The sequence below is a fragment of the Bos indicus x Bos taurus genome, chromosome 13, assembly GCF_003369695.1.
Source record: "Bos indicus x Bos taurus breed Angus x Brahman F1 hybrid chromosome 13, Bos_hybrid_MaternalHap_v2.0, whole genome shotgun sequence".
NCBI lineage: Eukaryota > Metazoa > Chordata > Mammalia > Artiodactyla > Bovidae > Bos > Bos indicus x Bos taurus.
This window is the reverse complement of record NC_040088.1, coordinates 9948738-9964154: the sequence shown is the minus strand read 5'-3', so window position 1 is coordinate 9964154 and position 15417 is coordinate 9948738. Positions and strand designations below refer to the sequence as shown.

Here is a 15417-nt window from a genome sequence, read left to right as displayed (position 1 = left end):
AATACATAGGTGGACTTCTCTTTCCTAGGCACTTGTTGAAAGAGGAGGGCTCCCACCATCAGCCTGGTCACTATGAGATATTACTCCAGCATTGCAAGGTAACAACCGCTTTCATAAATACCCTGTATTCTTCTCTATTTATTTTATTCATATCTCCCAGCTCTTGTGTCCTGCCTTGCTTATTCTCAGACCCACTCACTTCAGCTCCCACTCAAGGTGGGCACTTTGCTTTCTGAGAGATGAATATTTTCTAATTGGAAGTGTAAGTATGGGAGGGAGTTGGGGTATGGCAGGTCCTGTGCAGAGTCTCCATCTACATGCATTTCAGCTGCTCCCAGACTGCCTTCTTGCAGGGGTTGTAAATCAAATGCCTATCTTTTCCCAGACTCTTTCATATCCAGGATTTCACGGGTGATTCGGGTTCTTACAATGAGATGTGCTCATACAATAGCTGAAATTCTTTTTCTGCTTGAACTACCTAGGTGATTTCTTTTGACTGCCTCTGATTCATGCACTGTTTTACTTTTACATTATGACATATTTTACACATCCCTTTGTAACACTTATAATGATTATATGTGTATATAATCATTTCTTTAGATGCAACTCTCAATTACCCTGTTTTCTCCACTCACGTGATTACTTGAGTGCTTTATTATAACCTATAATGAATTTTGGTGGCTCAGTAGTAAAGAATCTGCCTGCCAATTCAGGAGATGTGAGTTTGATCCCTGGGTCAGGAAGATCCCCTGGAGAAGGAAATGGCAACCCTCCCCAGTATTCTTGCCTGAGAAATCCCATGGACAGAGGAGCCTGGGGGGCTACAGTCCATGAGGTTGCAAAAGAGTTGGACACGACTTAGCAACTAACAACAACAACAAATTATGAATTTTAATATTCTTTATTTGATATGTTTGGATCATAAGAGTAGTGATTTTTGCTGTGATGAAATAAAATTCTTATTTCCAGGCAGGATAAGGAAAAATTAAACACAAAATTCTCTCTGCATCCATTTGGGCCTCCCCCCTCCCTCCCTAATGTGTAGTGTGAGCTTGCATTACATATTAACCAAACTTCCTCGAAGACAGGAGTGTCTGCTTGACCTTAAAGATAACATTTCCTCCTTTCTTCTGACATTAGCAATATAATTTCTTAAAAGGATAGCATTCTTCCCGCACTCTGTGGGGGATCACGGACTTCCTGCTCTCTTTATGCCTGCTTACCGGCACGATGCGTCCTTGGTGAACTTTGTATAAAATATCACCATGTCATTTTGATGTGTGATCCTTTGTCTCAAAAACGTGTATGCCTGTGCCTTCAACTTGCACCTGGCGGAACAGTTTCTCAGAACTTTCTGAGAGTCTCTCTTCCGGGTTATAATCCTCAGTCTGGTTCAAATAAAATTCCCTTTCTTCTTAATTGTTAACTGAGCTTTTATCGACAGCTGTAACAAGAAAAAAATTAGAAACTGATATGGATAAAGGCAGAGCTACTCTGCTTGTCCTCTTTCCCGTCCCATCATCATCATTTAACCAGTATTCACAGCAGTGGCTATTCCTTCAAACACTTGCTTTTTCACACATAAGTATTTTCATATACAGGAGTTCTATGTTCAACTGGAATATTATCAAAACCCATATAGTACTCTCCAACTTTTGTTCTGTTGGTAAGATTGCATGGACATCACTGGAAGTCAGTAAACAGAGATCTAGTGATATTCATTTTTTGGTAATATATTTATAAATGTAACAGGATTCCACCTACATGATGAGTTTTTGGTAAAGCAACATTTATTTATTTATTTTTCTTCTCCTTCCTTCTATCCTGCTTTCTTAACCTGTATCCTCCTTCAACCACTTCAGTTCAGTTCAGTTCAGTCGCTCAGTCGTATCCGACTCTTTGTGACCCCATGAATCCTAGCACGCCAGGCCTCCCTGTCCAACACCATCTCCCGGAGTTCACTCAAACTCATGTCCATCAAGTTGGTGATGCCATCCAGCCATCTCATCCTCTGTCATCCACTTTTCCTCCTGCCCTCAATCCCTCCCAGAATCAGAGTCTTTTCCAATGAGTCAACTCTTCGCATGAGGTGGCCAAAGTAACTGGAGTTTCAGCTTTAGGATCATTCCTTCCAATGGACACCGAGGACTGATCTCCTTTAGAATGGGCTGGTTGGATCTTCAACCACTTAGGGAATGTATATTAATATTATGATGTGCAGCCTTCTTAATATGACAGTAGCAATATTTGTTTACTATAACCAAGTTAGAAACATACTCTCATTATGTGCAAGTCATCTCTCTGGTGACTCTCTATTTTTTTTCATTTGCATATCTGTCTATGGTTGTTGTAATACCACTTTATCATAATTATTACAGCTTTAAAATAACACTTGATATCTCCTACATCAAGTCTTATTAAATTATTCTTCTTCAAGAGTATTTTGGCTATTGTGCCTTTTGCATTTTTGTATGTGTTTCAGAATTGCATTGCCAAGTTTCTCTTGGTTTACTTTTGCAAAAACTTTTCTGGGGGTTTGATTGCATTGAGACTGAAAATCAATTTGAAGAGAATTGGCATAGTTATCATATTGAGTCTTCCAATCCATGAACATCATATACATTTGATTTGGGGGTATTAAAAAATGTCTGTCACTAAAGTTTTATAATTTTCTTTTTAGTGTTTCTGCACAAAACCTATTATGTGTATTTATAAGCTCTTCATGTTTTATATGATTATACAAATTATTGATAGCATATTAAAAAGCAGAGATATTACTTTGCCAACAAAGGTCCATCTAGTCAAGGCTATGGTTTTTCCAGTGGTCATGTATAGATGTGAGAGCTGGACTGTGAAGAAGGCTGAGCACTGAAGAATTGATGCTTTTGAACTGTGGTGTTGGAGAAGACTCTTGAGAGTCCCTTGGACTGCAAGGAGATCCAACCAGTCCATCCTAACATCCTGGTCTCAGTCCTGAGTGTTCGTTGGAAGGACTGATGCTGAGGCTGAAACTCCAATACTTTGGCCATCTCATGCGAAGAGTTGACTCATTGGAAAAGACCCTGATGCTGGGAGGGATTGGGGGCAGGAGGAGAAGGGGATGACAGAGGATGAGATGGCTGGATGGCATCACCGACTCGATGCACATGAGTTTGGGTGAACTCCAGGAGTTGGTGATGGACAGGGAGGCCTGGCGTGCTGCAATTCATGGGGTTGCAAAGAGTTGGACACGACTGAGGGACTGAACTGAACTGAACTAAAAAATTATTGAAATTTCATTTGCTGATTTGTGTTGTTGATTTATGTAGTACCATTGAGTTTTGTGTATTTCCTTTGTATGCATCTATTGTGATAAATTCTCATTGATTCTAACAATTATCTGTAGATCTGTTTGAAATTTTATGAACATAGTTGATTTTTGTGTTCATGAATCTATGTTCTATGAATAAGATTTACTTAAAATCTTCCTTTTTCATAGAATCCTTGTTGATAATTTTATTTTTAAACAGCTTTATTGACATATAATTGACATGAGTCCTTATTAAGCTCTGGTATCAAGATTATGTTTACTTCATATGACATGCTGGGAATTGTTTCTTATTTTCTATTTATGTCATATTAGAATTATTGTTCCTTGTTTGCCTTGTAGAATATGCTTACGAAGAGGTCTGATCCTGGAGCTTTTTTTTGGTCAAATACTGTTGACTATTGTTTCCATCTTTGCAATGGTTTTCTACTTTATCTTGTGTCACTTACAGTTTAGAAAGTTACTTTTTCTATGATCCTTTTGTAGTATTTAGTTTTTTTTTGTCACGTGAATTGAAAACATTAATGAAACAATTTCACCAATTTAAGGATATCATGAAGCAGAAATGCGTAAGTCCAGAGCAGAAAAAAATCGAACAACAGCAGGCATTATCTAGAGAAGAGGAGAAAAGAGTGCCACCCTGAGCTATTTTGAGCAGGTCTAAGAATGAGTTAAAATTTTTACTTACAAACCATATCACAGATAAAACCTTTCTCTATAATACGTAAGGAGTGCTAGAAAATGACAAGAAAAAAGCTAGTGAATACATAGGAAAATGAGCAAAAGAAATAATGTTTTCAGATAAAGAAATATAAGTAGCTTTTAAGATATGAAAAATGCTTGAAATAATTCATGATGGAGAAATGCTAAAGTCTCTCACTCTTTCCATTGTTTCCCCGTCTACTTGCCATGAAGTGATGGGACCGGATGCCATAATCTTAGTTTCTTAACTCTTGAGTTTTAAGCCAGCTTTTTCACTCTCCTCTTTCACTTTCATCAAGAGGCTCTTTAGTTCCTCTTTACTTTCTGCCATAAGGGAGGTGTCATCTACGTGTGTGAGGTTGTTGATATTTCTCCTGGCAATCTTGATTCCAGCTTGTGCTTCATCCAGCCCAGCATTTCACATGATGTGCTCTGCATATAAGTTAAATAATCAGGGTGACAATATACAGCCTTGATGTACTCCTTTATTTTCTTGAGCTCTAAAATCACTTCAGATGGTGACTGCAGCCATGAAATTAAAAGACACTTGCTCCTGGGAAGAAAAGCTTTGACCAACCTAGACAGCGTACTAAAAAGCAGAGACATTCCTTTGCTGACAAAAGTCTGTCTAGTCAAAGCTATGGTTTTTCCAGTAGTCATGTATGGATATGCGAGCTGGACTATAAAGAAAGCTGAGCCCTGAAGAATTGATGCTTTTGAACTGTGGTGCTGGAGAAGACTCTTGGAGAAGACTCCTTAGACTGCAAGGAGATCAAACTAGTCAATCTGAAAGGAAATCAGTCCTGAATATTCATTGTAAAGATTGATGCTGAAGCTGAATCTCCAATACTTTGGCCACCTGATGCAAAGAACTGACTCATTGGAAAAGACCCTAATTCTGGGAAAGAATGAAGACAGGAGGAGAAGGAGATAATGGACGATGAGATGGTTGGATGGCATCACTGACTCAATGGACATGAGTTTGAGCAAGCTCCGGGAGTTGGTGAAGGACAGGGAAGCCTGGCATGCTGCAGGCCATGGGGTTGCCAAGAGTAGGACATGACTGAGTGACTGAACTAAACTGAACTGAGAAAGATGCTAACTAAAACCTTCAGCAGTGCATCACTTCTCACTCATCAGATTGGTAAAAATCGAAAAGATTTTGCTCATGTTTAATTTTACTAGCTATGCCAAATGTATTTTCAAACAGGTTGCATGAATATACAGTCTTACTAGTAACGTGTGACAGTTTCTTCTCTCTACAAAACAATGAGGAAAAGGTAGACAACCCAGTGAGAAATGAGCCAGATGCTTGAGTTAACAGAAAATTAGAAAATCCAAGAAAGTGATTACCTGTGTGGAAGATGGACAGGTAAGAAACTGGCGAGGAATAAATGTTGATACGGCATATATACAAGAAACACTCTCTTTTTGTTCTTGGTACGTGAGTGCAGGCTGCCATTTTAATGTTTTAATTCTTTAAGGAGTATCAGTTCTACACACGTTTTTGTTTGCATAATTTATTTTGTGAGGAGCTTTTTCTTTTTTTAAGTAGCCTGCCAACTCCAACATCTTGTATTTGTTATAGCTCCTTAATGTTTCAGCAGCACTGGTGGACACGATGAGGTCTGAGTCCCAAGAAACAAAGGATGGAGATTTAAACTGTTTGACTATAAAATATTTAGTTTGCTTTCCTCCCTGTCTCACTCAGAACTCAACTGTTTTTTGTTTTTTTGTTTTTTGTTTTTGACAAGATAAATGTTTATTCTTATATTTTTCTCAGGCAGGTAAGTCCAGAAATCATTAGGTCCCCAAGATGCTTCTGTCCGCTGTGTGTGGACTCTTAAGCTTATAGTTCAAAACTGTTGCCATAGCTCCTGCTATCACTACTATATTGTAGGCAGCAGGATGGAGAAAAGGCAGAAGAGTGTAGCTCCCTCATAAAAGACTTTTGGGACTTTCTCATTATATTTAATTAACCAGAACTTTGTTACATTGCTATACCTGTCTGCAAAGGAACCTGGAGAGTATATCATTGTTTTCCCTCAGATATAGACTTCTCTGCAAATACATTCAGCCATTTCTCACATACCTGTCTCTCTCTGGGTCCACTTGTGTTGACTTTACCTCCAGGGGTATTCTTTTCCTTTGCTTTGTGTATCTTTTTTGTATAGTTTCCTTTATTGATACTTTTGGCTTGCTCATGCATTTAGGTTCCTTTCTTCTTCATGGTCATGAAGGTACATAATACCTTTGTTTTCTGTGCTCTCTGAACCTCATTTCCTACTGCTAACTGCTTTATTTTCCCAGTACTTTTCCACTCATATTTTGGAGAGTAACAATGATTGGTTTCGCTTAACCTAGCACTTCCTGCTGGGCCCTAACATGGCTGTTGGCAAGGCTGAGGATGGACAGCCTGCTAATTTAATCAGCTGTGGTTATCTTGCTTATGGGCCTTGTTATCTGCAAGCGTGTGGAGGCAGAAGTGAAGTGAAGTGAAGTCGCTCAGTTGTGTCCGACTCTTTGCGACCCCATGGACTGCAGCCTACCAGGCTCCTCCCTCCATGGGATTCTCCAGGCAAGAGTATTGGAGTGGGTTGCCATTTCCTTCTCCAGAACTCAACTGTTATTTCCACACTTCAGGTTCTGTCCCTGACAATACCTAACTTCTGGGTATTCATTTTTTTTACTCTGAACTTGGACAATAATGACAAATACATACTCAGACTAGCTCAGGCAGTTTATTGGGTCATAACCGAACTATGGCAAAGGTGTGGGAAGAACTGCTCTCAAGATAAAGGGAAATGAAGGGCTGACTGGTCCCTTCTGAAGCCTCTCTTACCATCATTTCTCTGCTTTTCTAATTGAATTAGATTTATTTTTCTCAAAAAAGTTCCCTTCTCCCAGACTGAAACCATAGCTTCAGGAGTTTCCAGGCTCATCTCTCCTACCTTTACCAGAAGGAGGGACTTCCCCTTAGTGTCCATTTAAATGAAGGATGTCAATAGACCACACGCACGCATACACACACACACACACACCCTCATCTGTGACTGGGTGTCAGGCTTTCATGATCAAAAATTCCCATTAGAATCCTAAGTTGATGGTGCAAAGAACCAGGAGTTCTTCGGAAGAAACAGGGGGCCTGTTCTAAAAAGGCAGAAGCCATGTTGGATGTATGCACTGTAGATATCCACCTTACAGATGATTTCTACTTTCTTCCTTTTATTTTACAGGTGTTCCCTCTCCTCTTACTGAGATTTCAAGAGCGTCACACCACTCCAGATGTCGAATGCCACCTTCCCTATTACTTTCTTGGTCCACTTCAGGGACTGCCTGTGAAATAGCAAAGTATAATGATTAGTCATTAAACGTTCAGGGCAAATTTGCCTTTGAGATGTTTTCTTGGGATCAGGGGGAGAATGAAAGAAAAGCCTAGTATGATGCTGGGAAGAATAAATTGTTAGGGTAGGTCTGGCTGGGGCTTGCAGGAGCCAGGGAATAGCGGGGGAAACACCTTGGCTATGAAAACAGTACACCGGCCCTACCACTGATTTGTTGAATGACTGTGGGTGATTCCTCTCTCTCCTTTGGCCTTCATACTCTTTTAAGTATAAAGAATTTGGTCATGATGGTGCCTACAGACCAGCCAGCCCTACTTCTTTGTGAGAATGTGAGATAGCTCTTGGTGCTATTAGAAATGATGTAACAACCGCCATTTCTCCCTGTGGATAATCCCTGGGGGAGGGCCCAAGGTCCCTCTCAGGATAGGGGTGGATATTTCCTGGTAGAACTAAGAAAAAGTAAGTCTTATCCTTTGTGAAACCACAGACCCACCCTTGGCACCAGGCCAACCTGGAGCTGCATAAAACTAGGCTTAGCTTCAGCTCTCAGCTATATGCCTTCCTGACAACATGAACACTACAAGCTTCTTGGTCCAGGTGGTGGGCCTTCTCGTCCTTGGGACTCTGGTGGCACAGGCAGCTGTCGTAACAGGTGAGTGGATGAGTGGCCTGGGTGGGGCTGGCTTGGATTGAGGAGAAGATGTTGGAGGCAGCCTGGGTCTTGACAAGGGGCAGCATGCAGAGCTGGGGCCCACTCTTCCACCTGGACAGAAGGTTTTGAGTGTATCCAGAGAAGTAGGAAATTGCCCACTAGACTCCATGTGCATTCTGCCCCAGGACTGAGAAATCAGGGCTGTTTGTGGAAGGAGTGTTGTAACATGACCTTGGTCTCAAGCATTGATACTTGGACAGAACATGCAATGAAGTAAGGAGCACCAGAAATCTGGGCCCTGGGTGTGGGGGGGTCTCTTCCCTCCCTGCCTGTCCCAACAAAGCACATCAGTCCTATAAGAGGAGGTTAAGAACTAACAGGGCCTCAGAAATCATGGAGTCTGAAGACCTCTGTTTTCCAAAGCAGGACACTGAGACCTAGAGTGAGGTGAGGAATTGTCAGGGCAATCTCCAGAGCCAGGATGGAGCTCAGGTCTCCTGGCATGTGTCTCAAAGCTCCTTGTCCTTCCACCAAGTTTCCTCAAAGATGACAATGTGTCCTCATCTCCTGAAAGTCACTCCTCCCTGGCATATCCTCATGAGGACCCCAAGTCCCAGAATGGAGGGTGAGGGGAAGAAATGGACACCCAAAGGAAACCTGGTCCTATGGAGCTTTTTCCCAAAGCCCAGAGAACAGCCATCCGAGAGTTGAGACCCCAGCTAGCCCTGGTGAGCCTTCTCTATCTCAGTGTCCCTCAGCTTAAGAGACACCGCAGTGAGCAGTGGCTGGACCTGGAGGAAAGACTAGATAGTTGAAGCAGACACTTTGGTCTAAATGTGGGGATATTTGTTTCAACAGGTAGTCCAAAAGGTCAAGGAAATGTTGTATTCAACGGAAAGGGTCCAGTCAATGGTCAATCTCCTGACAAAGAACAAGATCCAGTGAAAGGTCAAGACCCAGTCAAAGGACAAGATGTAGTCGTAGCACAAGACCGAGCCAGATTTCCATTCAAGCGTGGATTCTGCCCCAGGGTTCAGATCCACTGCAAAGTGTGGAATCCCCCTAACCAGTGTCTGAGAGATTTTCATTGCCCAGGGGCCAAGAAGTGCTGTAAAGGCTTTTGTGGGAAGACCTGTATGAATCCCTGGTGAGGTGAGAAATGGGTGGAGGGAAAGGAGGACCGTGAGGGCGCAGAGAGGCCGACTGGCGGAGGGCAATTCTAGGCTAGTGGGGAGAGGACACGGGAGGTGAAGGAGAGAATGAGGGGTCTCAGGGGCTACAACTGGGGTCCTGAGAAGGATGGCATGTGGACGTGGTCCTGCCTCCCACTGCCTCTGAGTCTCTCACCTGCTGACTCACGTTTCCGATTCTCTTTTCTTCTACCAGGTAGAGTCTGTGCTTGTGCACCTGTGAAGTCCCCAGCAATGCAGGCCCCGGTGCCTGTAGCACGACCCTCTCCCACACTGCCCCTTCTTCCTCTCATCTGGGAGGCCCAAGCTTGAGCATGGACTGCCTCCCTCATGGACTTTCCAATAAAAGACTGCTTTCAACTCCGTTTGTTTCTGGCTCCTGTGACCTCTGGGCCCCCGAGAGCTCTGGGGAGATGGGTGTGGGTTTGGGACTTCCTGTCTCCAGTGGAGAGTGGAGCAGGACCCATGGCAGATGTTCTTGGGGTGTGAAGGAGAGCAGGGGCAGGAACAAGAGGCCTATTCCTAGGTTTCCTTGAAGAAATCCAAAAATCAACCCAAGAACCGCAGCCTCCATTTCACCAGGAAATGGAAACCTAGACATTTGGCCTCTGGCCTCAGACCAGGGAAATAAACCCCCAAACCTTCCCATTGACCTCCACTTGTGACCTGGCTATGATCAACCCTGCCAGTGTGACCAACCAACCCTCCTGGCTAAACCTCTGACTCCCTCCTTCCCTTCCTCTAATGTTTCCCATGAATCTGTATCCTTCAAGAAGACAGAAAGACAGATGCTAGGAAATCCCTGTTCATGAAGCATTTCACCTGTTCATGCCTGAGGTGACCTCCAGTAACATGTAATTCCTTTGGGTGAAGCAATATCTTCTCCCAGCTTTCTATTTCAAATTGTGAGTGAGGAGGCAAGACACATCTATCCTTCTGTGTCATTGCTGAATAAAGTTCTCTGGGGACATACAAGTTAGGGTAGAGTAGACTGGAGGAGTGAAGACAGCAGGAGGGTGTATGTTGGGTAACGTTGGATGACCTCATGGCTTTGCTGTTGGCTCAGCTGCCCCACTGCCCTTGTGCAATGGAGTTCTTCAGGAAGAAGTGGGAGGAGCCTGGGGGTGCAATGGGCACTCCACATGGGAGTCAGGAGATCTGAGTTCTAGGTCTAGGCTCCTCCCAACTTGCTAGATGACTGCAGATAAATCTCTTTCTCTCTCTGAGCCTCAGTTTTGACTATTCAGTTTGAGGGGAGTTGGATGAAATTATTCTGGAAGTATAGTAATGAATTTCAGTTCAGCCCTGATATTCTGGTGTTGAAACATCTCTTCCTTGTGTATGTGTGTTGGACTCTGCTAGAGGGGATGTGGGGGGCAGACGCTTTGTTGGGGGTGAGAGAACGGAGAGCCCAGTGTCCCTTAGACACCCCCCCAGGAGCCAGGGTTCCCCTCTGATTCTCCAGGGGATGGACTGGACCACGCATCTTGGAGCACAGACAAGAGCAGTGCCTAAACTTCTGGCCTGAGAAACATATAATACACCACTGGTGGTAAGAATGGTTTCTGTCTTAGTGTTTTGTCTCTTCCAGATCCTGCACTAAACATGTCATATTTTGTCTTGTCATAAAACATGTCTTGTCACTAAACATGTAATATTTTGTATTGTCTTATTTCTCATTAAAACTCCCTCAGATGGGTCATATACACCTCTTTAATTTTGTTAAAAGATTGAAACCATGGGACTTCCCTGACAATCCAATGGGTCAGACTCTGCGCTTCCAGTGCAGAGGGTGTGGCTTTGATCCTCGATCAGGGAACTGAGGTCCTGCAAGGCACACGGCACAGCCAAAAAAACCAAAAAGATTGAAGTCATGAAAGCGTCATTAATCACCCAAAGACACAGAGCTAGTAAATGATAAGTCCTAGTTTTTCAAAATTTTTATTAAAGTATAACTGATTTACAATGTTGTGTTCATATCTTTTGTACACCAAAGAGATTCAGTTATCCATATCCACACAGACTCTTTTTCATACGCTTTTCCATTATGATTTATCACAGGATACAGCATATAGTGCCCTGTGCTATACAGGAGGGCCTTGTTGTTTATTCATTCTATATATTATAGTTTGCACCTACTAATCCCAAATTCCCAATCCCTCCCTCCCCACCCCCACCCCCTTGTAACCCTAAGTCTGTTCTCTATGTCTGTGAGTCTATTTCTGTTTCACAGACAAGGTCATTTTGGTCATATTTTAGATTCCACCTGTAAGTGACATCATACAGTATTTGTCTTTCTCTTTCTGACTCTCTTCTTTGAGTGTGATAATCTCTAGGTTCACCCATGTTGCTACAGATGGCATTATTTCATTCTTTTTTATGGCTGAATAGTACTCCACTGGGCGGGTTATGGTGGAAAGATCTGACAGAATGTGGTCCACTGGAGAAGGGAATGGCAAACCACTTCAGTATTCTTGCCTTGAGAACCCCATGAACAGTATGAAAAGGCAAAATGATAGGATACTGAAAGAGGAACTCCCCAAGTCAGTAGATGCCCAATATGCTACTGGAGATCAGTGGAGAAATAACTCCAGAAAGAATGAAGGGATGGAGCCAAAGCAAAAACAATACCCAGCTGTGGATGTGACTGGTGATAGAAGCAAGGTCCGATAAAGAGCAATATTGCATAGGAACCTGGAATGTCAGGTCCATGAATCAAGGCAAATTGGAAGTGGTCAACCAGGAGATGGCAAGAGTGAACGTCAACATTCTAGGAATCAGCGAACTCAAATGGACTGGAATGGGTGAATTTAACTCAGATGACCATTACATCTACTACTGCGTACAGGAATCCCTCAGAAGAAATGGAGTAGCCATCATGGTCTGCCCGGGTCCAGCCCCGGCTGATCCAGGGAGTTCGAAATGGGGACGGCATTGGCGAGGATCAGGATACAATAGCTTCAATCAGATATTAATTAAAGATGTAAAGAGTAATAGAATGAGGATAGCTCAGTAGGAAAATTCAGTGGAGAAAAGAGGCTGAGTAGCTTGGTTTACGCGGGAGACCAATAAAACTTCAAGACAAGAAGCTGCACCACTTACGCAGGCCGCAGGCGTCCTTCCGTTCTCCCGAAGGAGAGGAGACACTGAGGCCTCCCTAGTCGGATCTTAGAAGCCCAGGCAAAATTAGTAAGCTTGGTGGGTTCTGTGCTCCAGATGGAGACTCAGCCAGAGTTTAAGAGAGAGAGCGACATGGGGAGACCAGTATTTCGAGAAACTGATCCCAATTCTTTATTTTCCATGGTCTACTTTTATACACTGAGATGTTATGCAAAAGTCATGCGGGGTCAGCAGTCCTGACTTTTATCAAAGTCAGGTGCTTCATACAAATGTATACAGAGGTCTTAGGGGTGTTACATCATCTTCTGGCCAGGGGGGCTGCTGACAATTTATGACCCTCTCCTTGTGACAGTGGTCAGTCAACCAGGACACTTATTTCTCCAGGGGTGATTATTCTTAAAACAGACGCCACCCAAATAAAGTTACATTCCTATAGGGTGAGGGTGTAGTGGGTTTTAATTAAGGAAAGAATTTACTTAGCCTAAGGTCTAAAGGTTAATACTTATTTCTTCTATATATTCATTAATGTGTGTAAGGGCAGGGGATGTGGAGACTTAGCAGTAAACATTGGCTCAACAAATGAAAAACCCTCCACCGATACAATTTCTAATCAGCCCACTATACTTATACTAATAATTTTCTAACTTTTCTAAGGAACCTGTTTTTAGACCGTTTAAAGCATCTTGTGCCTCTCACGGTTGGGAGGCTGTGAGCAATCACATGTGGCCGGACAAGCCTGTCAGGCAGGCTAGAGAACCTTCAGAGGAGTTTGTAGGTTAAAACAGGAGTCATGCCCAGGAGTTTTTATTAACTGGAGCTCTAAGTTAACTCCTTCTCCAAAAGAGGTGGTGGGGGACAGCCCCCCATAAGGTCAGAGGTGTAGGTGAGAGCACAAAGTAGTAAAGTAGGCAGGCTCTGGTTATGGGGGTAGATGCTCGAGGATTTCCAGGGGGACTCCTGAGGCTCAATCCCGCCTTTGCGTATGTTGAGCCTTCTTCCTCATGACCTTTGTCACAGGCAGAGTGCCTCACGCTGGCTCCCCGCATCTCCCCCTTTTTTATTTCTTAAAACAGCCAGATGCAGCTCAGTTGCGAGCTTCCAAATGCTCTGCCAAAGAATCCTGACAACACAAGGAAGAATGATTATGAGAAGTACGATTAGAGCACCAACGACAGCATAACTAGGGATATTACACAGAATATTTTTTCCAGAAATGAAGTTAGAGAAGGTGTGAAAAAAGTCATTAGCTGCTCCAGCAGCAGTAAAATCCAGTCGACAGTGTTCCAAGGTCTGTATTTGATTATGAAGTTTGCCTAAGTCCAGGTCAATATCAGAACTATTCCAAACACCTGAGATATGATTTTTAATCTTTTCCCATTCATAATCTGTCTCGTTTACCTTCAAAGATGTCACGCATATCCACCTGTAATCAGCGTGGCATGTCAAAGCCATCTTCACCTTTAAAGCCTGTAACTCAGTCCCAATATGCATTATTGCCTCTTCTAAAGCGTCTACTCTCATCTCTAATTTCCTATCTCTAGTTTCCTGAGTTGCTAGAGTTAAAGAAACATTTTTAGACATGGTATCAACATATTGGGCAGTATGCGCTTGTTGAGTCAATGATATTGCTGCCGCAGTAACAGAACTAATTGCTGCTATTAAAGCTGATATTCCTAAAATAAGTAAGCCCACAAACCGTCGCGATCACATTAAATCCTGTAGTTGTTGTAACACGGAGAGACCATAATTGTCATACCAATGGGAGGTCACCGTCACGGGTATCATGAGATAGGGTGGGCGTCGCAACACCACAAAAGAGCAGACATTATATTGAGGGGTCAAACAGGATGAAACCATACATTGTTCACAAGTTACCACGTTAGGTCCACCTGAATAAGTCATGCGTACATTGAGTTTCTTGGAGTCATTAGTAAAAAGAAAAACATAAGGCGAGGGTAGACAAGCTAAAACAGAATAAGTAGAATTATTTTCTGGTTGGAGTTCGCGCTGCAGCAGCCCTGTCAGTCTCGCCGGGATCTCCATGTTTATCTTGCCTCCCCTGCCGGCGGGCGCCGCCCCTGCTCCCTCGATGAACCGGCCTCGGGCTCAGTGGCGGCCAAGCAAGCACAGACAGACGCTGGCGGGGCTACTGGCTGCGAGCGCTGTGCGCTGGGCTCCGGCAGCCAGGCTGGTCCTGCCTGCGGCTCCAGACGCGGGGCTGTTCCGTGCAGCGGCAGCGGCGGCAGGGGCAGAGGAGTGCCCCTCCTCCTTTGTGATCGAAGCAATGGGGGAACCGGATGTCTAGGGGACTGCAACATGGTGGATCAGCCTGTCCGGGATCTAAATTGGAGAATCTGCGTCCTGTGGAAAAATACAAGCATGTCCTCCACCGCTGGTTAACAAAGGGTTGGGACCTTTCCATTGTCTGGAGAGGAGGTCCTTCTATTTGACTAATGGCTTTGCATTCAATTGCTCCGGGCACCAATGGCGAAGCATTGCAGTAGTTCCAGCCGAATCGGCACTTAAAATATTTATTACAAAAAGAGCATGTTGCAAGATTTGACGGGGAGAGCTATACTTAAACTCCCCTTCTTTTAATTTTTGAATTTGAAGCTTTAATGTTTGATGTGCTCTTTCCACAATGGCTTGTCCCTGGGGATTATAAGGGATGCCTGTATTGTGTTTAATTTGAAACTGTAAACAAAATTCCTGAAAAGACTTAGAAGTATAAGCAGGGGCATTATCAGTTTTCAAAGCCTTTGGCAGACCTAGATATGAAAAACAAGTAAAGAGATGTTGTATAACATCTTTAACTACCTTTCCGGTACGAGCAGTTGCAATAATGACATGAGAAAAGGTATCTACAGTTACATGAACAAAGGAAAGTTTTCCAAATGAAGAGATATGAGTTACATCCATTTGCCAGAGTATGTTAGGTTTGAGACCACGAGGGTTAACTCCCATAGGTAGACTATTATAAACAGTGGGGCAGTGTAAGCAAGAGTGAACAATCTCCCTAGCAGTTTCTCTGGGAATTTGGAATTGATATCTTAAAGCAGTAGCATTTTGATGATGAAGTAAGTGAAAGGCTCTGGCTTCCTC

General features: G+C 43.2%; 1 long non-coding RNA gene across 1 annotated transcript; it reads left to right on the top strand.

Moving 5' to 3' along the window:
* The first annotated feature begins 12 nt into the window (after window positions 1–12).
* Window positions 13–7928, top strand: LOC113902987. The gene is made up of 3 exons (XR_003513977.1): window positions 13–98; window positions 7246–7360; window positions 7841–7928. It is a non-coding gene; the product is annotated as an uncharacterized LOC113902987 (long non-coding RNA).
* Window positions 7929–15417: the final 7489 nt, after the last annotated feature.